Source organism: Eublepharis macularius, chromosome 10, assembly GCF_028583425.1.
Source record: "Eublepharis macularius isolate TG4126 chromosome 10, MPM_Emac_v1.0, whole genome shotgun sequence".
Lineage (NCBI taxonomy): Eukaryota > Metazoa > Chordata > Lepidosauria > Squamata > Eublepharidae > Eublepharis > Eublepharis macularius.
The window spans coordinates 6,454,004-6,480,282 of NC_072799.1; the positions used below are offsets into that span (position 1 = coordinate 6,454,004).

The following is a 26,279-nucleotide window of genomic DNA, read 5'->3' on the forward strand; positions in this document are numbered from 1 at the left end:
GTACCCTGTAGACACAGACAGTGCTTTTTCATGGATATTTATTGTTTAAAAATGACTAATCTTGTGTACAATATGCTATAATACAGGGGTCTCCAGCCTTTTTGAGCCTATGGCAACCTTTGGAATTCTGACACAGTGTGGTGGGTGCAGCCACAAAATGGCTGCCACAGAAGGCGGAGCCTGCCACAAAATGGCTGCCGCTGCTGCCCTTCAAATTGCACAGTGAAGATAATTGTGCTGTGGTGGCCGCTGCTGCTGAAGCAACATTTAAAAATATCCACACAGCCTATCAAATCTCAAAAGAACATCTTCTTGCGATCAGGCCAGCAGTCCATCTAGCCTAGCATCCTGTGTCACACAGTGACCGACCAGTTACGATGAAGAGCCAACAAGAGGATATAGAAGTTGTCTCCATCTCCAATGAGCGATCAGAAGCCCCATCTGTCCACTTTCTTAAAAAATGTGGTGGCCATCCTGCTGGTGGTAGGGTCGCCAGGTCCCCATACCCTCCAGATGGGAGGTGGAAGACCGGGCAGTCACTGGACAAACATCCTTATCTGCGCGCTTTGCATGTGTGCACTCCCAAAGATACGAGATGATGTCACTTCCAGGAAGTGAAGTCATTGTGAAGGCTACATGCCACCCCCGGGAGTGCTCCCGCGCTCCGCAGCAGACCAATTTCAGCCCATTCGGGTCTGAAATTGGCCCGCTGCGGAGCATATGAGTGTTCTCAGGGCCCTGGAGTGCTCCTGTGCTCTTCAGAGGGCTGATTTTGTCTTGAAACGGGCTGAATCGAGTCCAATTCAGGCTGAATTGGTCCCATTTGGGGATGAAATTGGCCTACTGCAGTGCATGGGAGCATGCCATGCCACCCAGGAGTGTGCCGTGGGAGGCACATTGCCCCGCCGGACAGATAAGCAGGGGTGGGGGGTAGACGGTGGGAGTGGGTGACCCCCACCCCAGAGGGGGACTGGCAACCCTAGCTGGTGGGCACCAAGGCATCCACAGACACCCTGCTAGGGACCCTTGCTACAATACACATGATAACACTATTGAGTTCAACGATTTTAATGTTATAAGGTCTACCTTGACATCAAGTACCGTACTAGCCCTAGTATGGCTGTTTAAGGCCATTTCAATCCAAACAGCACACACTTTTTTTTTTTTACTATAGAATTAAGAATCCAGTAGCCCCTATAAGATTAACAAAATTTGTGGTAGAGCATGAGCTTTCGTGAGCCACAGCTTGATTCTTCAGATACCAAATTTTGTGACTCACAAAAGCTTGTACCCTACCTCTAATTTTGTTAGTCTTATAGGCGCTACTGGATTTGCTCTTTTCTACTGCTACAGATAGACTAACACGGATACCCATCTTGACCTATAAAATCTGTGTTTTTTATTTTCAGCTTAGATACATGAGCTAAGCTCTCTCACGGCACACCTTTTGGGAATGACTAGGGAGAAAATGTTAGATTTTGAAGAAGTTTGTAATCTTGCTCAAAACAAAATTGCTGGATGGCTTCAGGCAAGCCACCATCTCACTTAATACAGAGGTGTTACAAGGATAAATGAGGTGCCAATTATAACCACGTTCTGGCTATTCATAATTTACTTGGAAATGTGTGAGAGTAGACATGTACACATCCAAGAGACCAATTTAAAGGCGGCAACTCCTCAGTCCACTTCTACAACTTCCTTGAATGAAGGAAGGAGCCTGATTTAGGGGCCACAAGTGGCAAACTGAACATTGGAGGATTTATAGGTGGTGTCACTACACCAGGATATGTGAGGGGGGAGGACAGAAGTTAAGTTTCGGTGTGAGAGTGGGAAGGGTTCCCGAGTCCCTGGTCAAGATGGGGGATTCCCTGATCCCAGCTCCTGCTAGGGTTGTCCGGTTCCCCTACCCACCGGGCAGGAGGTGGGAGGCCCAGCACTTACCTCTTTGACACTGGGCGGTGTGATGACATCACTTCCTGGAAGTGACATCATTGCGTGGGACACCGTGGAAGCGCTCCCACGTTCCGCAAGGGCCAAAATAGACCGATTCGAGCCTGAACTGGGCTGAACTGGATCTGGGCCCGGATTGGGCTGCTGCAGAGCTTGGGAGCACTGCTGCACTTCTCAGCAGCTCAATCCGGGCTTATTCAGCACCAATTTGGCATGGATTGGGCTGCTGGGGAGCAGTTGAGAAAGCTGCTCTGCTCCATAGCGGCCCGATTTGGCCCTGGATCAGGCTGCTGCAGCGCCCGGGAGCATGCCGCACGGCCCGGGAGTGCACCCCAGGAGGTGTGTCCCTCCTCCCGCCAGCCAGGTAAGCAGGGGCGGGGGTAAAGAATGGGAGTGGGGGATCCCCTGCCCCCAGTGGGGGACTGCCAACCCTAGCCCCTGCCCCCTCTGACCTGTCCAGTGGGGGGGGGGAAGGTGCGTGGAACAGGAATGGGAGCTCCAGAGTGCACTCCTGAGCATTCGGGAACCTTCATGGTTACACCAGGAATGACATCATTACTGGCTTGACAACGAAGGGAAGGCCCCCGCAGGGAGGGTATTTTTGCTTAAAATCGCCCAATTTTGAGCAAAAATACCTCCCACAGGAGCCTTTTCTTTCTTGTTGCACTGAGGATGATGTCATTCTCAGTGCGACAACAAAGCTTTGGAGCATGCACAGTAAGTTCCCCCCTGCAGTCTCCCAGGACCCCTCGGTCCCTGGTTTGGGGGACCCCTCGGTCCCTGGTTTGGGGGACCTGGCCACCCTAGTGCGTGGGAGGTTCTCCCTCAACATGGCTGTGCTCAAAAGGAATCCTTTTTCAACTACTGAGCAGCCTCACCTCCTTCTCCTGCTGTGCCTCATGCACATGCAATGAGAGGTAGAAAGTACTCTCTACACATGTGGGAACAGCACGTCTCTCCAAATATCAGCAAAAAAAAAAAAAGGCAGCTCAGTAGGGGCTTGCAACCAAGGCGCTGGAGTTCTTGCCAGGGGCATGATCCATGGATTCTAGGTTTGACAATCTTTAGGCAGGGACTAGAGATCTTCTGGGATTACAACTTATCTCCAGGCTACAGAGATCCGTTTCCCTGAAGAAAATAGCCACTCTGGAAGAGCTGACTCTACGGCATTATACCCCATTGAGGTCCCTCACCTTCCCCAAACCCTGCCCTTCCCAGGCGTCACCTGGCACTCCAGGAATTTCCAAACCCAGAGGTGGGAACTCGAACGGGTCGACAACTTCTGTTTTAGAAAATAAAATCAATCAAAACGCAGAGACAGAGAAGAGTCCAGTAGCACCTTTAAGACAAACCAACTTTGCTGTAGCATAAGCTTTCGAGAATCACAGTTCTCTTCTTCAGTTGCATATGAAGAAGAGAACTGTGATTCTAGAAAGCTTATGCTACAGTAAAGTTGGTCCGTCTTAAAGGTGCTACTGGAGGGACTCTGCTATTTTTGCTACTACAGACTAACACGGCTAACTCCTCTGGATCTATAAAACGCAGGGAGAGATCTTGACCTAGAAATTGCTAATAAATGAAGCTCTGACAACTTAACTTGGTGACATTTTACATTTAAGGCCGAGCAATTTGCAAATAACAAAGTTCAACGGTCTGATTTTGAAAGGTATTGTGGTGATTACCGGACAAAGCAGCTGGCGGAAAAATATTAACTGGGAGGTGTGGCTGGGAGGTGTGCTGTGTGTGCCTATGTGCTTTTGTTTGCTTGCTCCGCTTAACCAATCTTCTGTATACCCCCCCTCCCCAAAAGCCTTATCATCATTACTGTTTATAAAGTGGGTCGCAGGAATGAGCAAGAAGAGAGATGATTCAGCACGGGTAGTTGTACGTGCTCAGATCCATTGCGGCTGGAGATGAAACACAGAAAAGGTAGTTTTGAAGAAGGCCTTCGAAAGAAAAGAGGTTGTCCAATGCAAATGTTTCAGGAGCGAATTCAATGCAAGTCAGGGATTGAAAACGGGAGGGGATTCCAGGTTGGCGCTACCAATGATACCAGCAAAAGCAGGCTTGCAAAAATACAGGTCTGTAGGGAAACATGAATGCAGTCGGGAAGGCAGGACGTTAGTTGTTGTAGATTTTCCGGGCTGTATGGCCGTGGTCTTGGCCGTGGCAGAAGGCCACAGCCACACAGCCCGGAAAATCTACAACTAACGTTCTCCGGCTGTGAAAGCCTTCAATATACGGCATGAAGTGTTTGCAGGGGAGAATCTAGGGTGTATTGGGCAGGGGCGTGCTTCACCGGTCCGTTTGTACACAGTTCTCTTCCTCCATTTTAACCTCACAACAACCCTATGTGGTAGGTTAGCCTGAGGGCCAAGCTACACATGACGAATGACACTTGAACGGCAAGTGTATTTCTCCCTGTTCACTTGCCCTCCACTCAATCCACTTGCCGTTCAAGTGTCATTCGTCATGTGTAGCTTGGCCCTCAGAGAGACTGATCCACAGTCATCCAAGAGAGCTTCACGGCAAATGGGGATTTGAACCTGGGGCTCTTCTGACACTCTGATCACTACACCACACTGGCTCTTAGGACAATTTCCCTTACAACTAGATGTCTTCTGGTCTCAGCACTAGCTGGGAACAAACCCCACATCTCCAGTGGGGAGGAATTCACGGGGGACAACCCGCAGATGCCCGAAGACTGAACCCCCCTCTTGTTGATGATTCGACCTCACAAAAGTCCCCACTGCACCTTCACAGTGTTTTTAGACAATCTCTGATTTGGGACCCCCCTCCACAATTTTTGCTTTGTAACAAGACACCACACCTCTGGCACAGGGGCCCTTACCCACGGGCGCGATGATGTCACTTCAGGAGTGACATCATCGCGCAGCTCCTGGGCAGGCCCGTTTTTGGGCGCTGCGGAGAGCTCCTGTGCTCCGCAGTGCCGGAAACGGGCCGTTCTGCTGCGGATCGGGCCCGTTTTTGAGGTGCTGCGGAGCGTTCATGCGCTCCACAGTGCCTCAAAATGGGCCCGATCCACAGCAGAACAGGCCCATTTTGGGCACTGCAGAGCACAGGAGCGTTCCTGCACGCCACAGCGGCTCAAAAACGGACCCAATCCATACCAAAACGGACCTGTTTTGGGCGCTGCGGAGCGCAGGAGTACTGCTGTGCTCTGCATCAGCTGAAAATGGGCCCGGTTTGCCATGGATGGGGCCCGTTTTGAGCGCTGCAGAGCGCAGGAGTGCTCCTTTGCTCCATAGCGCCCCCAATCTGGGCCGAAACAGGCCCGATCCCAATGGCTGCGGAGCACGGGAGAGCGCAGAGTTGCGGGGGAGCACGCAAGGAAGGTGTGCACCACCCCCGCTGCTTAGGTAAGTGGGGGCGGGGTGTGGGGAGCAGGGGATCCCCCAACCCCCACCGTGGGTCTGCGATCCCTACTGCAACTTGACGGCACATTCCACCACCAACCCTGATCTGCGCCACCGAGTTTACCGAGACGGGGTTTGTGAGATTCTTTGAAAACACTAGATGAATGCTAAACATTATTAACAAGTCAAAAGGTGGCGTTTTAAGCTGCTAACCAAATCAAATGCTGTTAATACTAACTCAGCTACTTTGTAAATAGACAGCAATTGCCAGAATCTCAGCTAATGCTCCAACATGGAGTTAAACAAATTGACCACGGCCAGAATTCTCGCTAGAATGGAAGCGTCCTTGTCAATGTTTATTAATGCTTGAAATTACGGTCCTTATCTTGCCACACAGGCAGGCAGGAGCACTTCTGTGTGGAGGGGTGAGAATTAGGAGCGCAGACCCCCCCCCCTCCAACTTGCATCAGACACAAAAAAGAAAATAACATTTTAAACGTCCAAACACAGCACTCAACTGCTTTCTTTTCACATATCATCGGACTAGAATCTGGGAGACTCAGGTTTGAATCCCTACTTTGTTGTGGAAGCTTGCTGGGTGACTTTGGGCCGGTCACACTCAAGTTTAACCTACCTCGCCAGGTTGTTGTGAGGATAAAATGGAGGAGAATGATGTAAGCTGCTTTGGGTCCCCATTGGGGAGAAATATGGGGTATAAATGAAGGAGGTAAATAAAATCAAAAAGAGTCCAGTAGCACCTTTAAGACTAACCAATTTTATTGTAGCATAAGCTTTCGAGAATCACAGTTCTCTTTGTCAGATGCATGGAGGGCAGAAGGAAACTGGTCAGATATAGAGGAGGAGAGGGGGGGAGGGGGCGAAGGAGGAGAGGGGGGGATGTAAACAACTCCTTTGATATGGAGATGCAGACAGCTCCTTTTGGTGTGAGGATCAGTTTGCTTGTGTAAAGGTTCAAAGGAGTTTGCCGTGTTAGTCTGTAGTAGCAAAATCAAAAAGAGTTCAGCAGCACTGCAGCACAAGCCCTCGATAACCACAGGTTCAGCCCCCCGGCATCTCCAGTTAAAAAGATCAGGTAATGAAATCCCTCTCCATATTCTCCTCTCCACGGGCACTGCCCCAAATATCCAGGAATCTTCCAGGCCAGACTTGGCAACCCTAATAGGAGTATTTCTTTAAATCGTGCATAGTAATTTCACCGAATTTACCAGCACATGGTTTAGTGATGCTGCTACCTTTCGTGGTTTTAAAAGGAGATTAGACAGACTATGAGAGGACAGGTGTATCAATAGCTATTAGCCGTAACTGGCTAAACTAAACCTCCATGTTCAAAGGCAGTATACCTCTGAATACTAATTGCTGGGGGGAGGGTAACAGCAGAGGAGAGCTCTCATGATGCTTGTGGGGTCCTCAGAGACACTTGGTGGGCCACTGAAGAAAATGGGATGCTGGACCAAAAGGGGAACTCTGCTTTCAGGACTGTTCTGCCTTTCATAAATCATCTGTCACACATTCCTAGGATACGGAGTCCAACCTCAAGACTTTCTTTACTGGATCAGACCAAGTACCTTCTCCTCTCCCGTCCACGCTTCAGCGTTTCTGCACGTCCTTAAAGGCACAGCCCACTCACCGAATGCGAGCAGCTTGTCCAATTCACTCCGGACATCTACTTTTTCAAAACGGTTGCAGGCTGTTTGGCTTCTGTTTTTTCGGCACCTTTTCTGGAACTGCGCTTTCCCGCAGTTGTCAGAAAAGGCGGCGAAAAAATGGAAGCTGAACAGCCTGCAACAGTTTTGAAAACGTAGACATCTAGAGTGAGCTTGAGTGAATTGGAAAAGCTGCCCGCATTCGGTGAGTGGGCTGTGCCTTTAAGGATGTGCGGAAATGGCCTTCCTTTGGGAATTAAAAGGCGTCTGATCAAAAAAGCCATCATATATACATACAGGCACAAATTTAGCAGAGCTCAGGGGGTGAGGGTAGATTCCAGCAATCTTGACAGAGCTAGAAAGATTCCTCACTTGTCCAGGGATGGTAAGCAATCCTCGAAAAAGATAAAAGAGACAAAGAAAATACCAGAAGTAGCATAAACACAAGGAAGGAAAAGTACAGAATGCAACTATGAAAGACGACTGGTTTGGAAGGAAAATTCGCACTGGCCATAAGAAGTACTGCAAAAATGTACAGCTTAAATGGTATCACATTCAAAAAGGGGAATTCGGGATGTCTGTGGACAGAGAGATTGCCGGAGGAAACAGGCCTTTTGCACCATGGATTTATCGTGCTGGCTTTCAAAAAAAAAGTTTATTCGATTTTTATCCCACTTGTCTTCAAAGGAGCTTTGTGTGGTATACTTGGCTCTCCCCTCCTTTATTTTATCCTCCCAACAACCTTGTCTGGTAGGTTAGGCTGAGAGGGAATGATTGGCCCAGGATCACCAGGTGAGCTTCATGGCTAAGTAGTGATTTGAATTTTTGCAGCCATACTCCAACCCTATAATCCCTTACCTGTTAAATGTGGCAGAAGGTTCTACTACACGAGGTGCTGTGCAATCGTGCAAATAGTTCGGGTTGAAAAGTCCCTCTGTCCTGGAAGCTCTCTGGGTGACTTTGGGCCCGTCACACTCCCTCAGCCTGCCCTACCTTACAGGGTTGCTGTGAGGATGAAATGGAGAACAGTGAACTACACATACAGCTCTGAGTTTCTTGGAGGAAACAACAACAACAACAACAATGCTTATATACTGCTCTTCTAAAAAGAATAGTGCCCCACTGAACAAAGTCAGTGTTGTTATTATCCCCACAATACAGCTGGGGAGCTGGTCTGAGAGGGAGTGGCTTACCCAAGGCCACGTGCTGAGCTCATGGCAATCGTGGGAATCAAACCAGCAGAGTGCTAGATTCACAGCCCAACCACTTCACACTATGCTACAGCAGCTCCTATAAACCACTCTTCTAGACAGATTAGTGCCCCACTCAGACTGGTGAATGAAGTCAGTGTTATTATTATCCCCACAATACAGCTGGGGAGCTGGGCTGAGAGGAGTGGCTGACCCAAGGCCACCTGCTGAGCTCATGGCAGGACTGGAAGCTGAACCAGCAGAGTGCTGATTCACAGCCCAACCACTTAGTGCCACACTAAGAGGGAACAAAGTCAGTGTTATTATTATCCCCACAATACAGCTGGGGAGCTGGGCTGAGAGGAGTGGCTGACCCAAGGCCACCTTCTGAGCTCATGGCAGAAGTGGGATTCGAACCAGCAGAGTGCTGATTTGCAATCCAACCACTTAAACACTGTGCTACAGCAGTTGTCTTACATGATAAAAAATGTTATAGCCCCCCTCATCCCTTTTTCCTGATACAGTACAAAACCGCATACACACACCAGAGCCAGGTATCAACCCCATTTTCCATAGGCAAAGTCAGATTAAGAAGGATTAAGATCAAAATTATATTGACAGTTATTACCCCCCCTCCCCAATATTTTCCTCCAGCAGTAATGAAAGGCCCTCTTCGTGCACCTTTTTAAAAAAAAGGTTTTTAAAGTATTGTAGAAAGTTCAGAAGAAATATTATTTTGCTTTAAAGATCAAGGGGGGGGGGGGAGTGCAGCCACAACCTTTGCCTCATGGAATTACAATTTCCAGGTAAGATATCCTGAGACTTTTATTAGAGAGGGCATAGGAAGGATATTTCATATCGAGGATGAATATTAAAGAGGGAAAGGATAAGACTAAGGAGAAATAAAGGGAATGGTAAAAAGCTTTGGACTGTATTATCCTAGCATTTCCCGCATGTGTTGGTGTGTGCCTGGGGGAGGAATCGGTTGCTCCAAAAAAAATGTCAAAAAAATGAGAAGTCCAAGAACACACGATGGCTCTCCTGTAAGAAAGCAGGGGAAAGTTCAGAGGCTCGGCTCCAAATGGGAACAATGCCTATTTTAAAAAAAAGACGAGCAAAGGGCACTCCCGGGGAGGGAGCTAGAAAGAGGAGAGAGAACACATTGAAGTCTTTACTCGCCCTGTATTTTAAATTCTCTTTCGGGCTCAGAGTAGGCCCTGGAAACAAAGATGATAACTTTTACGTTTCTATGCAAAGCCTGGACGTGATGGGACTAAATGGGCACCCAGGACAGATCTAATAATACCCCGCTTTGGGACCGGCCAAGATTTTTCAGTACGTTCTCAATGGCCCGTGCCAACCGCTCAGTTCTGTTCTCTCCCCAGTGAAAACAAGACGACAGACTCTCTCAGCTAGGCTTTATGAAACACCGTTGAAGCAATACGCACAGAAATTACTAAATACGGAAGGAAAAAAAACTACAGAAAGCTGTAAGTTGTAGATGGGCAAGGGAAAACACGTGGACCTCTGTGGATGTGGTTATTCTGTTGGGTCACAATTTTGCGTTTATTTCTCCATTCTTACACACACACACACCCACAGTCTCTCGTACTCCCTACTGCATATAACAGTTGACTAATTCACTCAGAGGGCTGACTTCTCCATGCTCTACTGCTTCCTTCCCCTCTGAGCATACACAGCCCCGCTGATCAACAAGGACTGCAGGCCGACAGTATTTTTAAACCCCTGAGCAGTTGAAGTGTTTGGAAACATTCCGTAACGCCCCAGCAGCAAGCCAATGGTTAAGATGGGCTCATTTCAATGGACTGAAGCCAGAACTTCACAGCCAATGGTTATGGAGCTTTCAAAAATTACAGTCTGTGCTGATCTTGCATTTTTTTTATTTGCTGAGCTTTTCTCCTCTGCATTTCAACCCCTTATGTGCTTCGATACCTAATTTTGTATTTCTACCACCACGGCTGCAACATAAAGCCATGCAAGTTGCAGAATTATAACTGTGCAAAAGGCAAAGTCGGCTAAACCCCTTTTTGTGGGGTTAACCTACTTAGAGGCCGCATCCCCACCAATTCAAGTGTGCTGCAGGTAGGGTTGCCAGTCTCCAGGTGGTGGCTGGAGATCTCCTGGCAGTACAGCTGATCTCCAGAGATCAGCTCCCCTGGAGCAAATGGCAGCTTTGGAGGAGGGACTCTATAGCATTATACGTTGCTGAGGACCCTCTTCCCAGACCTTGCCCTCTCCAGGGTCCATTCTCAAAATATCCGGAAATTTCCCAACCTGGAGCTGGCAACCCTAGGGGAAGCACATTACATGCACGTTATTACTTCTGCAAGCCCTTTCTGAGACTCCAGAGATGCTTGGATGGGACGGCCGGCTGGCAAAGTTGCTGCCCTCCCTTGGGCGCTGCCTCCTTTGCCTCTTCGTGACCAAGGGGCGTACTAAGCAACTAGCACAAGAACGGCTCTTTATCAGTTGGCCGATGTAGAAACCGCAGCATGAAATTTCAACACTGAAGGGGCAGGGTGACGAAATGCCAGCCTCTCTGCCTTTCCACAGCCAGGGCATGACCAGGTTTTTTTTGTCCTGAACCATAAAGCGCCAGGCTGTATTATCGAAGAGGACAACTCTGGGCCAAGGCAACGTTGACCCGGTTGGAAGCGGGCCTGCACCGTGCTCTCAATTTGCAACCCCTGTGATGGCTTTGCAAAAAAAAAAGCAGAAACAATTCAAGCCAAGGCCCATTGGTCCAAAAGACAGAGAATTCTGATCTTGAGATCTTGTTACACAAAACAATAAAATGCATGTGAACTGGCTGACTTGATACGAGCCGTTCCACTCTGCATACTTTCTTTACTTTTTTGACATTCTCTGGAATTTGGGTGGTGGAACCACACCAAAGAAGAGGCTTTCTAGATCAACCTGGACGTGCATCTAGAGCAGCAACCTATTCTCATCAAGATGCCTCCAGGAAGCCCTGTTTGCCCCCAAACCAGCCATTCACAGGTATACTGCCTTTGAACATGGAGGCTCCCTCCAGCCAGCTGCTGATAGACTCCCTCTTCCGCAAGCGGGTTTCTTTTTTGAACGAGCAACTATTCTGCTGGGAGAGGGTGAAAGGAAGCGACAGCCATGGGATAAGGGAATGTGACGGGAATTCATGCAGCACTGATAGGAAGCTGTGCGGAGAACACAAGCTCTCCGCGCTCAGAAAGCCTCAAAAACCAGCCCACACGTACCAGCACCTGCCTTCCTTTTCTCTTCTCCGCTGCTCCCTCCCTGTCTAAGCTGATCAGCATCACTGCTGACATCTTGCTCTCAGCCATCTAGTTTTGTTAGGATGCAGTCAACGTATCAGCACAATAATCCTAAAGAAACAGGGCCAGTGGACTGAAAAGCCAATAGCCATTTGAATAATTCTCATATTACATTCAACGTACATATAGCTGAACCCCACATTTAAGCAGGTACAAGTCTCCAGTTCTGTTTATAAAGCAAACACCTGTTTACTCTTTCAGATGTGCGCTTACACATACAGATTGTACATGCATTCACTGTAACTTGTGAACAGGGTCGTGTGTGATGGTTGGGTCTGTAGATCAGCTGACAGACTCCCCGAACCTAAGGTCCCCCAGTGGGGGCAAGGAACCCCCCGCTCCCAGCCTCTGCCCCTCGTGGCCACTCACCTGGCTGGTGGGGGTGGGGAGGGCCAGAGAATAGGCCTGAGAGGCAAAACACTTCCCAGGCCAGCACGCAGCAGGTGCACTCCTGCCGAATGCAACGTCAATTCCTCCAGTGACTTCATCTCACCTGCCAAGAACATCTGCACACAAGAATACCTTCCCAGTAAGTGGCAGGTTCCCCCTCCTGCCAGGCGGGTAAGGGGATCTGACAACCCTACCTGGACCGCACAGTTAAGGTGTGGCCTGGCAACTCAAACTGCATAATGCTCTACTCAAAATCTTTTTATAAGATAGTTAATTTTATTAGGATTTTTTTTAACCAGTAAAAATTTCATGGGCATATTTTTGCAAAAGTTGGTTTCATCTTGCACAGCCTTTGCTTCGAGGCCGTTGGCGAAATTTCTTGGCCAGCTGCTGGGGCCTTGCTTATTCTACGGGGGCCACAAGATTGCAGGGGGGAGGGGCACTGTGGCATTTGTTGGCACCAACGAGAGGATTCTGGGCTGCAGGAGAAATGGACTACCTCCATCTAGGCAAGAAAACCCGCCTGGTGGGTCCAAATGGATAGAGAATCTCTTTTTTAAAAATATGTTTATAATCTCTCTCTCTCTCTATATATATATATAAAGACAAGTGTCCTGACTGACTCATCAACGCCCAGCCCAAACCCCTAGACCAAGAAACATGAAATATGGGGAGAGCACTCCTTTATTGATATAAACACCCACTATGAAAGGATTTTAAGAAATTTGCCCTCTAAGGGGGTTAAAAGGGGTCAAATGTGTTTTCCCCAAGGGATACAGCTTCCCTGTGTGGCTGGCAGACTGCTGCCTGCTTGTGCCCCTGCCCACTGCCAGCTTGGCCACTCTTCCCTGATTGGGCCAGCCTTTCAAGGTCATTTGCATATGCGGGCTGTCTGGGGCTCACAACATTCCACACCTCATCCCCCTCCCACACACACACACACCAGAGACAGCTGGAACACAGAGGTCATTTGCAAATGCAGGCTGATTGGTCCTCACTCCCCACCTTCTAAATAGTCTGCAGTTGCTATTGGGAGTCACTGAATGTGTCCTGAGGTCAAATGCACCTCCCAGTCTTCCCCTCAAAGTTTGCTAGGTTGCCAATCTCCCTGTGAGGCCTGGCTTTCCTCCTGCCTGCTTGCACCTGCCTCGCTCTGATTGATCACCTGTGGGAACTCTGTGTTCTGAGGTAAAAATCAGGTCAAGGAAACTGCAGACAGTGGAAGAAAGACAGTACAAGACTCTTGAATAGGGATTTTATATAAAAGTCAGTATGGCAACTGCAACTGAGTTTTTAAATGTTCATGGGGAGATGGTGCATGACCTTTCTAGGGGCCATTTCGATGCAAACCTCTCACATGAACCTGCCAAAGTGCCCACCACACCACCCCTCCCTCAGTCCAATGCCACCTCACACCTCTTGCAGTCATCTCCTCTTACTGCCCCCCAAAAGCCTCCTGGCAGACCGTGCAAGATACACCAGCGCTAAAAGGAGGAAGCAACTTAGAGATGCAGCCAAGAAATATGCACTTCGTACTCCTTCGGTGCACTGAGCAGCGGTGGCCAAGTACCACCAAGATCACCCAGAGGTGCACAGAGTAGCAGAGTCTCTCTATAAGCAAAGCAATCCTGGAAGACGAGTAGAGAGGTGCTCTCTTCCATAAACTCAGGTCAACTTCAACTAAAAAAACCCCACAAACCAAAAAATGTAACATACACATAAGTATTATAACTGGATTTAAAGTAGTTGAATACAGTAGCAAAGCACAAGTATCAAGCTAGGACAACATAAAAACCAGCAATACAAAGTGGTAAGTGCAAAAAGGAGGTAAACAGTATAACAGTCCATCATTCTTCAGAGATAGATCTTACATTTTGAGTAACCTTGGGCCAGCCACAGTCTAACCTACCTCACAGGGTTGTTGTGAGGATAAAATGGAGGAGAGGGAAATGAAAGATGCTTTAGGTCCCCACTGGCTAGAAAGGTAGGGTATAATGGGAGTAAATAAATAAACTTGCTTTCATGCTTTCTGGAGGCATCATCGGGCCATTTTGGAAGATGCTGGACTAGGTGGATCACTAGTCTCCGTTCCGATGCTCTTCTTTAAAACCATTAATGCGGCAGGTTGGCCATTAAGGCCACCAAGAAAAACCTGGAAATGGTTTAGACAGCAGACGGAGGGAAGGAAGGCACAAGGCCAGCAAACGCAGTCACACAAGTGTAAATGTGGTGGTTACTGTTGAAAATTAAGACCAAGGAGTTAAGCCGAAAGCCAGATAAAAAAGCTGATTTTTGAGAAAACTATGAAAATATATTAACCCCTCTGCTAATCTAACATGAAGAATTTGGTCCTTGCTAGCCTGCCTCTTTGTAAACATCAAGAATGTTAGCCTAAACAGGGTAGGCTGGAGAGAAGTGAATTTATACCTCAAATACGATAGGGAATTTATTTATCTGAGATACTCACTTGAAAGGTGCTTAACTTGGGGGTGGAACATAGATTCCACATCTACTTGCAACTGCTAGAAGGCAATAGTTTACCTTCCTAAAATTAACACCGACGGTTATTTTACTGGTATTTGAAAAAGCAGGAAAAAATGGAGAAGTGATACAATTGTTGTGGTGGGGGGGTGGGGGGGGGACAGAATAAGGAACCAAACAGAGAAAATCAAAAAGAGTCCAGTAGCACCTTTAAGACTAACCAATTTTATTGTAGCATAAGCTTTCGAGAATCACAGTTCTCTTCGTCAGATGCCTGATACAGAGACTGGTCAAATACAGAAGAGGAGGAGAGAGAAGAGGCAATTAAAGGTGCTACTGGACTCTTTTTGATTTTGCTACCACAGACTAACACGGCTAACTCCTCTGCATCTGCAAACAGAGAAAAGCCACCTTCTATTCTTAAATCTTAGGGCCAAGCTACACATGACGAATGACACTTGAACGGCAAGTGTATTTCTCCCTGTTCACTTGCCCTCCACTCAATCCACTTGCCGTTCAAGTGTCATTCGTCATGTGTAGCTTGGCCCTGAGTCCAGAAGGCCTTTCAGTCCAAGTGCAATTACCACCCAGCTTGAAAACACAGAGAAAGCACACAAGGCTGTCTTGAACTGGGAGACCAACATTAGTTCCTAAAAGACAGATCGCACAAACAAGAGACAGAGTTGTAGAGTGGTTAGAGTGGAAGACCGGCTGCATCCACACATCATTGGAGATTATGTCCCAGTTGCGCTACAGCAAAAGTTTACAACTAGATCTTCCTGAGTGGGCAAGACGATTGGTATAGTACAAAGATAGTACAATCTCTGACAAAAGAGGGGGTTACCAAGAACTGATTCAAAGCTAAACTGAGCTGCGAAGCTTGGCGAGTGAACCCGGGCCTGTCATGCTCCCTCAGGCGAACCTACCTCACAGGGTTGTGAGAAGAGAGAGTTATGTACTACACGCCAAGCTCCACAGAGGATTAAAATCCAAATTAACAGGTACTGCGTTATTGGAACGGTAAGTCCAAACCAGACACGGGTATCGAAGAACTGGCATACAAATTCAAAATAAGAAAAATATGGCAGAGAGGGAGGAGAAATTTGGCAGAAATGGCATAAAAATAAGTTGAGGGACTTCTGGTGGGATCCCTTCTGCCTCCTCTCTCCTGCGATGAAAACAGTTTCCTCTCCTCTTGTATTTCCCTGTTTCTTTTGCATCTCGTTCGTTGTAGGCATGGAGGTAGTAATGGGTGCAAGCGAAACTACATATTAAGCTGAATGCACGATTCCTTGATAGGCAGTGCGCTATAGCGGTTAGAGTGTCAGATTAGAACTAGGAGAGCCAGGTTCTAATCTCCAGTCTGCCATGGAAACTCACTAGATCGCCTTGGGCCTCTTACATACTTTCAGCCTAACCTACCACACTGGGTTGTTGTGAGGATAAATTGCAGGAAAGGAGAAGGAGGAGAAGAAGGAGGAAGAACAAGAAGAAGCAGAAGCACATTATTATTATTATTATTATTATTATTATTATTATTATTATTATTATTATTATTATTATTTTAGGTGGGTTGCTGTGTTCATCTGCAGTAGAACAGCAGAAGTTGAGTCCAGTGGCACTTTAGAGACCAACAAGATTTTCAAAGTACAAGTTTTCGAAAGACAGAGCTCCCTTCATTTGAAAATCTTGAATCACCCTGAAAATCTTGTTGATCTCAAAGGTGTCAATGGACTCAAATCCTGCTAAAATAACAACAATAACAGAAGTTACAGCCACCTGCCCTGGCTTTCAGTATATAAGGCACACAGGCAAAGACTCCCTTTCCGCAACTAGCAGCAAAGCGGCCAGAGGGAGAAATGACACGTGTCAGGCTGGGGTTTCAGGCCAGGAGGGCAACTACAGCCAACCCTTGGACTAGATTGGGCAATTAACAACTGTGGGCCAAGCTACAAGTGATGAATGACGCTTGAACAGCAAGTGGATTGAGTGGAGGGTAAGTGAACAGGGAGAAATACATGTGAGGGCCAAGCTACAAGTGACGAATGACACTTGAACAGCAAGTGGATTGAGTGGAGGGCAAGTGAACAGGGAGCAATACACTTGCTGTTCAAGTGTCATTCGTCACTTGTAGCTTGGCCCTGAGAAATATCCAACTTCTTCCTAATAAGTTCCTAGGCTTCATCTCCTGGGTTTTTGTTTTCCTCTGAGGGCCAAGCTACAAGTGACGAATGACACTTGAACGGCAAGTGTACTCCTCCATTCACTTGCCCTCCACTTGATCCACTCGCCATTCAAGTGTCATTCATCACTTGTAGCTTGGCCCTGAGTCTGTTAGGGTTTTTAACCTCTCCTGTGCGATGTAAAATGGAAACCTAGCCTATTATTCGACAAGGCAACTGTGCATGCGATTGGCAAATAACTGTGTATCCCCGGGGTTGTGGGGACTGTTGTAATTTTGTGGGAGCCAACAACACAGTGCTGGGCACAAAAGGCTAAAATAAAGCAATTTACTAATTTTTAATGTCATATTAAAGACTCAAGCTATTAATGCCCCTTGAGAAAGAAGGTCCACAGGTGGATACTGCGGCCAGTTCTTACCAACCTTGTTGGTATTCCAACTAGAAATGGGCACGAACCATGAAAAAACTGAACCGTGCAGTTCATGGTGTTTTCACGAACCAGGAACCACGAACTCCCATGAACTGGGGCAAGTTCACGAACCGGTACATGGTTCATGGGGTTTAAATGCCCCTTTCCAGTCGCTCAGCAGCAGCAGGGAAAAGGCCATTTAAACCTCCAGATCAGCTGCTTGTCGGGGAGATCTGGGAGATCCCCGACAAGCAGCTGATCATTTAAACCGCGGGGCTGTTTAAATGGCCACTCCCAACAGCGGGGAAACGGCCATTTAAACTGTGGGTAGGGCATGGCTGGCTGGCCGGGAGTTCCTGGCTGGCTAGCCAAGCCCCACCCACAGTTTAAATGGCCATTTCCCGCCACTCAGAGCAGTGGGGAAATAGCCATTTAAACAGCTTTGCAACAGCAGGGAAAGGGGCATTACTGTTTAAAACGAACCAAATGAACCAGTAGACCAGTTGGTGGAAGTTTGTGGAAATGAGCTTCCATGAACCACTGGTTCGCGAACCACAAACCGAGCTGGTTCGTGGGTTTTTTTGGTTCATATTCCGGTTCGTGCCCATCTCTAATTCCAACTACTCTCTCCTTGAAAAGTAAGTTTTATAACCGAGTAGTCCATAACCAAGTTAAATTAAAAAGAGTCCAGTAGCACCTTTAAGACTAACCAACTTTATTGTAGCATAAGCTTTCGAGAATCACAGTTCTTTGTCAGATGCATCTGACGAAGAGAACTATGATTCTCGAAAGCTTATGCTACAATAAAGTTGGTTAGTCTTAAAGGTGCTACTGGACTCTTTTTGATTTTGCTACTACAGACTAACACGGCTAACTCCTCTGCAAGTTAAATTACTAACTATTGTAGGTCTGCCCTTAAAGACATAGCGATTGGTACGGCAGGATTTAGTCCAATGGCACCTTAGAGACCAACAAGATTTTCTGAGCGTAAGCTTCAGAGAGTCAGAGCTCCCTTTTTCAGACACAAGGGACTGGTACAGAATACAAGAGCAAAGAGAGCAACTGGTGTGACTTCCAGACAAAGGGCTGATGCCTAAATTTAAAGAACCCAAAGAACTGTCTTCTCCCAGATGAACCTGCCCTGCCAATGAAGACAAGAATCCAAAGCCCAATTTCGTACGCTGCCACCTTCTGAAGAAAGCCAAGTTATCACCAGTCACAGGGCAGTCACCTTGGGCGGAGAATTCTTTCCCCTTCTAGTCACCTGTCTCTTTTCTTAAATTGTAGGCACGAGGCGGAAACATTTATGCTGTCTGATTTTATTTGGAAGCGTTCTCACTGAAATGCTTTTAAATTATTCTAAATGGATGTTGTGCGGATGGATTATCTCCGTAATAGCCGTTTATAGTTTTGGCTGCTCTCTTATCTCGCTTGTTTTATTGATTTTATTATCCATTTTAGTTGTTTTGCTACTTTGATAAAAGCATTTATATATATCTAATAATAATATTGTACGCCGTTTCAGGCGTATCTTATGGAGAATGCAGCTAACGTATCTAAATGAAAATAACAAATAAAGATAAGCCTGGAGGTGTGGGAAATGCCTGGGGTGTATAGTGTGTGGGTGTGCGTGTAAATTTCCAGCCACTGAAGTCTCCATGTTCCGCACAGCTTCCCACATAACTAGCAAAACCCAGCATGATTTTAAAAAGTTGCAAACGTTGGAATACATATCATCAAAAATAATTTGCACACATTGCAGAATGCAAGTTTTCCTGGCTCAGAACACAGGATAGAATTGGAACCAATGAAACTGCGCTGATTTATCCAGTGGATACCTTTGATCTCACAAAGATCTCACAAAGAGATCCCTCCCCAGTGCCTGCTAACAGAAATCTTTTAAACTGTAGACAGAACAAGGGACCCCCAATGTGGATCGAGATAGGTAGCTGTGTTAGTCTGTAGCAGTAGGAAAGAGCAAGTCCAGTAGTACCTATAAGACTAAGAAAATTGGTGGTACGGTATGAGCTTTCGTGAGCCACAGCTCACATCTTCAGATACAGCTAGAATGTGAGTCCATCTGTCCTTATATCTTGGAGAGTAGAGTGATTTCAGATGCTAAATGACAACAGCTGGTGAATGACAATAGCAGGCGTGATTGGATAGGGCAAGCTGAGGGGTATGCAAGGGGTGGTGGGTGTGAAAAAATCAGCATTGGTAATGAGACAGGAGGCCTAGGTCTCGATTCAGTCCAGGTGGATGCATTGTCTTGAGCTTCGTTATCGGTAGCAATTCAGCAGCCTCTCTTTCTAATCTCCTTTTGAAATTCCTCTGCAGGATATCTGCTATTTTTAGGACAGTAACTGAACAGGAAGGTCCTGGAAGGTTAAAATGTTCCCAGTTTTTTTGTAATGGATCCAAGTCATAGCGCTCGGGAATGGATGATGGAGTGCCACCTAGTCAAAGCTGACTTATGGCAACCCCTGGTAGGGTTTTCAAGGCAAAAGACTACCAGAGGCGGTTTGCCATTGCCTGCCTCTGCAACCCCACCTTTTGCTGGAGGTCTCCCATCCAAGTACTAACTAAGGTTGACCCTGCTTAGCTTCTGAGATCTGATGAGATCAGGCTCACCTGGACTATCCAGGTCAGGGCACAGCATTGGGGAAGAGGGGTTAAATGAACCCTAAGGTAGTCCATTTTTATTGAGCCCTTCTTCCCAGAAGTTCAGTGTGATGTACAATGTTCTTCCTTCCCCATTCTCATCTCACAACAACCCTGTGAGGAAGGCAGGGTGAAAGAGAATGACTGCCCAGCCAGTGAGCTCTCTCTACTTTCAGGCTAGGGTGTTTTCCAAAAGGGCGGGGGGGGACCAAACTGAAAAGGGATGAGCAGCAGAATGGCGCAATACATCCCGGCGCCTCCCTGTTGACCTCCCAGTCCTGTTTTGTGCCCAAATTTATTCCTGGTTCAAAAGTTAAAATGCTTGTCATGGAAAGGGCCAAGCAGACGCATTGTTCTGCTGTGCCTTTAACATATCAGCAGCTGCTCCTGAGTCATCGTATGCATGCTATGAGCTTGTTTTTGCTAGGGGTGCGTTCTGGGCTTGCCAAATGGCAAGAGCCGCATTCTAGTGAAGCCACGTCAAGCTAATTTCCATTCGGGAACAGGCACAGCCATACTGCCATTCGGACTTACCGACAAACAAAAGCAGCCCTGGGAATTCAGGGAAAACGTTCTCAAACCTTTTTATCTTCAAAAATCTGGTATCCAAGGCCCTCATTTGGACTGGCACTAGGGCTGCCAGCTGTGGCTTGGGAAATTCCTGGAGATTTGAGGGTGGAGCCTACAATGCCATAGGGTCCGCCCTCTAAAGCAGCCATTTTATCCAGGGGAACTGATTTTGGAGATCACTTGCAATTCAAGGAGCTCTCTAGGCCCCACCTGGAAGTTGGAAACCCTACATCTGCACGCAAAGCAGGCACTCTCCCCTTGAGCCACGCTTCCCTACCATCGTGAATAGTACATACGTATATATGTGCATGAGCTTTTGAGAACCACAGCTCTCTTCGTCAGATGCATCTAACGAAGAGAGCTGTGCTTCTCAAAAGCTTATGCTACAATAAAACTGGTTAGTCTTAAAGGTGCTCCTGGACTCTCTACTAACTGACTTCAAGCGACCCCAGAAAGATATATATATACCTTTTTCTGCAGTGCTACCCCAGTTTCCTCTGATGGTCTCCCATCCAACTTCTGACCAGGGCCGATCCTGCTTCCCTCCTCCCATGGAAAATGGACACTCAGAAAAGGGATACTGGGTCAGAACGTGTGCCTTCACAATCACTAATTCACATCATTAACAGTGCAGATTTACTCCCGTCCAGGGTTACCAGTCCCTTGGTAGTAGCGGGGCATTCCCTGTTTTCACCTGCTGCCCCCCAACACCACTCACCTGGCCAGCAGGGGAAAGGTATAGGAACAAGCCTCCTGGGCATGCTCACGGGACGGCACAACAATGTCACTTCCCAGGAGTGATGTTATCGGGCCCCCCCAAGAGTGCTCCTGTGCTTTGCAGTGGACTCATTGAGCCCCAAACTAGCTGAATTGGGCCCGTTTGAGACCCAAAGCGGCCCCCTGTGAAGCACACTCCCTAGTAGTGACATCATCATGCAGACGCAGAAGCACGCAAGCGGGCGACACAGAGAAGGTGAGTGCCTCCCGCTGGGAGTTTAAGGGGACCTGTAACCCTACTCCAGTCTAAGTCCATTGTGGACTTAGCCTGGATTAACTTTGTTTAGGATTTCACTGTAAATATTTTTTCCTTCTTTATCCTAGATAGAGATGGGCACAAAATGAACCACTGAACAAAATTCTGTACGGAATGGCTGGTTCGTTTGCACCGAAACACGCGTTTCAAGGGAACGCATTTTTACGGAACAAATGAATTTTTCCAACCATTCCGTGGCCAGTTCAGAGTATCACAGACCCCGCGCTGGTTTCAGCCGATGGTCTGAACCCAGCGGGGGTTTGTGAAACTGACAGCCCCTTTCTCCTGCCGCTCTGGCAGCAGGAGAAAGAAGCTGTCAATTTCACAGACCTCTTGCTGGGTTTAGCCCATCGGCTGAAACTGGCGCAGGGTCTGTGATACTGATAACCCCATTCTCCTGCTGCTCAGGCAGCGGAAGAAAGGGGCTGTCTGTTTCAAATGCCCCACACCAGCGTCAGCAGCCGGTGTAGGGCGGTTGAAATGCCACGAACCACAAACCATGAACTGAGAAAACATCGGAAGTTCGTGCTTCGAGGTTCCGTGGAATGCTACGAACCACGAATCACGTGGTTCGGGGGTTTTTTTGGTTCGTGCCCATGTCTAATCCTAGCTCAATTTAATGGAGATTTTTCGAAAGATGCATGTTACAATACACTAGCATGCTAAAAGGAAACTTGGGGAAGTTCTTGTCTTTCTCATAAATTAACAGGTAAGAAACTTGGCATATATACCTGTGTGAACCGAATAAATGTGTAACTTAAAAATAAAAAGAAAACTCTTCCTACCCCTGAGCCTGCCTCTAGGTGCAAAACACTGGGGAGTATTTAGAAGACGGCATACATCGCTGTCAAATGACCCTGCATTCCAAACCGTACGTTCTGTTTGCCATCTGTTTCTCCCACTTCTGCAAAACTCTCAATGCCTGTCATGTATTTCAGAAAACCCAATTTCCCATACAAATCTGATGGACACTGAGATAGACCTCAGGGATATCTGATTTCCTGACGGAAAATGAACCACGCCTTCCCTGCCCACACCTGGGTGGGGGCACAGTTTTATTTTGAAGGGGGGAAAAGATAACCATTCCCAGGCTCACCCTGGGAAAGGAGGCAGAAAACAGCTGCCGTGATATTGTCTGCTGCCCCTCCTAGTATGGTATTTACAAGATTTTTGAATAACACAGAAAGCTTCAGAAATCAAAGTAGATTCTTATGGAGTGTGAAACTCAGAAACCTACAGCAAACAAAAAGTGGTTTCACAGAATCTTTCCGCCGACACCCCATTTTCTTCAAGCTGCCGGTTTGAGAGACTAATGTACATATTTTCTTAATTTAATAGATTTGTCTTTCTTCTTGGGAGCCCGAGGCAGCTAACAGACCATAAACATGGACCCTTTCCCCATGTCCTTAAAGGGATGGCCCACTTACCGAACGCCGGTGCCTTTTCCTCTTAATTCCAGACTTCTTTGTTTTCTAAATGGTTGCAGGCTGCCTGGCTTCCATTTTTTTGGTGTCTTTTCTGGGAGCACACTTCCTGCAACCGTTTTGAAAACAGAGACGTTTGGAGTCAAGGGGAAAAGCCGCCAGTGATCGGTGAGTGGGCCATCCCTGTAAGGACGTGTGAAAAGGGCCATGGTCAAAAAGAATTATTTGAAATTGATTCGCAACTAAGCCAGCATTTTTAACACCACTAAAACAATACCACTTATCAAAATACTCATTGGAACACATGTTGTAACTCGTAGTCTGAAGGTCCATAATGGTGGAATCTGATGAATCCAAGGGGAAGGGGCCACAACCGAGAGGGCCCCAACTAGGAGGGTTGTTGACACGATGCACAACTTTTGCTATGAAACATCATACACAGCCAGATGTAGGCCACAGTATGATAGGTATGAAACACCCGGCGGATTGTCATGCTCCAATAAAACAGTCCGCTGTGAAGTATCTTCGACAAGCCTGCATTAAAAGCTTGTATTCTTACTTCACTGCAGAATTATACGCTACCGTGACCTTTTGCGAGAGACCGCCCTGCCTCTGGCATGTTTGTCACCAAGACACGTTGCTTATATCAATAGTATCGTCCTACCTCTCAGCATTTCAAGTTTCTGGTTACATGCAGCATTGTGGAATCGGCTACAAAAATAGTCACCCTACAACATCGTTTCTTGCTCATGTCGTTGGCAGCTTGATGCACATGCGCGTTTTTTTCATGCGCTCATGCACCCTGCAGGGATTATATGATATTTAACAGAGTGTGCTGTGAGTGGATGAGAGTGTTTGTTGTTTTGGGAGGTGCGGCGCTCCTGCTAGTTCCCAATTTGCTTCCAGGCCTAATTCAAGGTGCTGGTATTGACCTTGGGGCCGGCATCTCTGAAGGACTGCCTTCTCCCATTTGAAGCTAGCCATCCACTCTGGTCACCTTGCTTTGGATGCCCCCATCATCTGAGGCTAGAGAGGTGGTAACACGAGAAATGGCTTTCTCGGTCATGGCATCAAAACTTTGGAACTCCTTTCCAGGGGAGATTTTGCTTGTCTCTTTGTGTCACTGTCTTCCGCTAACATGTGAAGAGTTTTTTGTTTCATTTGTAGGTTGCCAGGTCCCTATACCCTCCCAGCAGAAGGGTGGGGGAAACCTGGCACTTACTTTGTGCTGGTGAGGTGATTTTTTTTCATGCGCAAAGCATACACGCACTCCGGCACCTGTGCAATGACATCACTCCTGGAAGTGTGGGGCTGATTCAGCCTGTGTGGGCCAAAATTGGCCCCAAACAAAGCCTGGGAGGGCAGGGTCGGATCTACGGTTGCCGGTGCCCAGGGCAACCGAAGACCAGCCACTCACACGTGCTCCCGGCACTGCGTGATGAAGTCACTTCTGTGACATCATCACACAGGGCGGTGCATGCTGCCCCCAGCAAGCCAGCTGTCCCGGCGTGCTGTGGAGCTGGCGGCGGCAGCGCGAGTGGCAAGGAGGCCGCTTGTGCCATTCGCCTGCCCCGTAGGACAGGGGGCGGCAGGCTTGCTGCGTGCCCCCTGTCCTGCGGGGCAAGTAAATGGCATGGGCGGCCTCCCAGGCACCTGTGCTGCCTTTCGCCTGGCCCGCTTGCCGCGCGCCCCCTGTCCTGCCGCCCACGCGCTCCCAGGGCTGGCAGCTGCACCCGGCACCCCCTCTTTGGCAGCGCCGGGGGCAGACTACCCCCCCTTGCCCCCCTGTCGATCCAGCCCTGTGGGAGGGCTCCTGTGACCAGCATGATGACGTCACCTCCTGGGAGTGCATGCACTTTGCATGTTCCTGGAGTGCCTGCCAGTGGCAGGCGACTTCCGAGGGCTTGCCACCACCCAACGATTGCTGGTGGATCGGCAGGCACGGAGGCAACCCCCCCCCCAGGCGTTTGTCCACCACCAGCAGACACCTGGGAACTGTATTCCTTTGGCATACCTCCAGCAAACTCTTACTGGCCTCCTCCTTGTTTAGCTTGTGTGTGTTTACAGGGCTTTTTTTCTGGTAAAAGACGTGGTGGAACTCAGTGATAGAACTCAGGACCGCACAATGATGTCACTTTGGGTCAGCTGGAACAAGGGGGGAGTTTTTTAAAGTTTTAATTGTCCTCGGTGAAAATGGTCACATGGCCGGTGGCCCCGCCCCCTGATCTCCAGACAGAGGGGAGTTTAGATTGCCCTCCGTACCCTGTGGCGTGGAGGGCAATCTAAACTCCCCTCTGCCTGGAGATCAGGGGGCTGGGCCACCGGCCATGTGACCATTTTCAAGAGGTGCCGGAACTCCGTTCCACCATGTTCCTGCTGAAAAAAACCCTGTGTGTTTATATGTTGTGTTGCACTGTTTAAATGTTTTATACATTCTTTTAAAAAAAATTGTTTTAATGTCGCAAATGTTTTAACGTTGAAATGTTTAGAGGTATGCCATGTTGGAGGCCCTATTTGGGTAGAAAGACAGCATAAAACTATTTAGAAACTTTATAAATTAAATAAAATATTCAAATATCCATTCAACTGCACAGTCCATAGGCGGGCCTCTGGCAAAATCACTTTAACTTTATTCATAGGATAATTCAGAGACAATATGAAATTCACAAAACTCCTTATTTCATTAGGAGATACAAAAACACAAAGGCCAGCTCATGAAATATGTGCTACCCTGGTCCTAAGAGAGATCAGATATGTCAGGTTGTGACGTATATGCAAACCTGTGACATTTGTAACATGGGCAGCTGGCAGCTGGAGACCCCTTGCCCAAATGTTGTCCTTGGAGGTCCAATGCCATCTTTCAGTGGAGGAAATTTAGTGAACATGCCATCTGTATGGCAAATACAGGTGATGGTCAACCTATTGGAACTGGATGCTTTCTCACGGAGAAACAACTCCCATCCACACAGAAAACTAGCGCATAAAGGAGAAGTGTTCTAGCTTTGCCTTCTTCCTAAAATGCTAGCTTTCTATGTGGAAAGGAATTGTATTTAATTTACTTATTCATAAGATTTAAGCACTCACAACAGTTTTCCCATAGGAGAACATTCAATCCTCACCTGCTGCCTAAAGTGGTACAGTCCAGACACGAGATTACTGCCTTACCTACAGTTTGTGAGAACTAGGGAACTTTTGAACTTGGGAGTGCAGGTCCATTATATTTCCTTTGCTATGTGTATCCCTTACAACTACATCTCTTCATGCAAGGCAGAAAGGGAAAGACAACACACTTTTTAAAACATAGTCTTTCAAGAGATAAACATCAGAAAACAGAAAAAGGTTAGTATTGTTTGCCGTGATTGACAGCAGCTCTAGACCAAGCAAGGCCTTTCTCACCATCTCCTATTGGACCGCTTCAGTAGAAGATGTTGGGGGCTGAAACGGGGATGTTCTGTACGAAAACCATTTCTTTCTTTATTAAAATATACCCTGCCTCTCTTGTTGGCTCAAGGCAGCTCACAAGTCTTAACCAGGACAATTTAAACCCAACAGAATAAAACCTGATACCCAACTTTTAGCAGTCAGACGCCTTCTTCTTAATAAAAGGGCACTTTA

General features: G+C 47.5%; 1 protein-coding gene across 3 annotated transcripts in view; it reads right to left on the reverse strand.

The window, feature by feature from the left end:
* The window catches only part of RNF24 (ring finger protein 24), a 97,014-nt gene that overhangs the window by 36,011 nt on the left and 34,724 nt on the right, over positions 1 to 26,279 (reverse strand). Inside the window, exon 1 of one of the 3 annotated variants that reach the window (XM_054990048.1) lies at positions 7,850 to 7,954. The exons of the other annotated variants lie outside the window; for them this stretch is intronic. The gene's annotated coding sequence lies outside the window, so the exon portion shown is untranslated. Of the gene's footprint in view, positions 1 to 7,849; positions 7,955 to 26,279 lie in introns of those variants that run through there. 3 annotated transcript variants of the gene reach the window in all.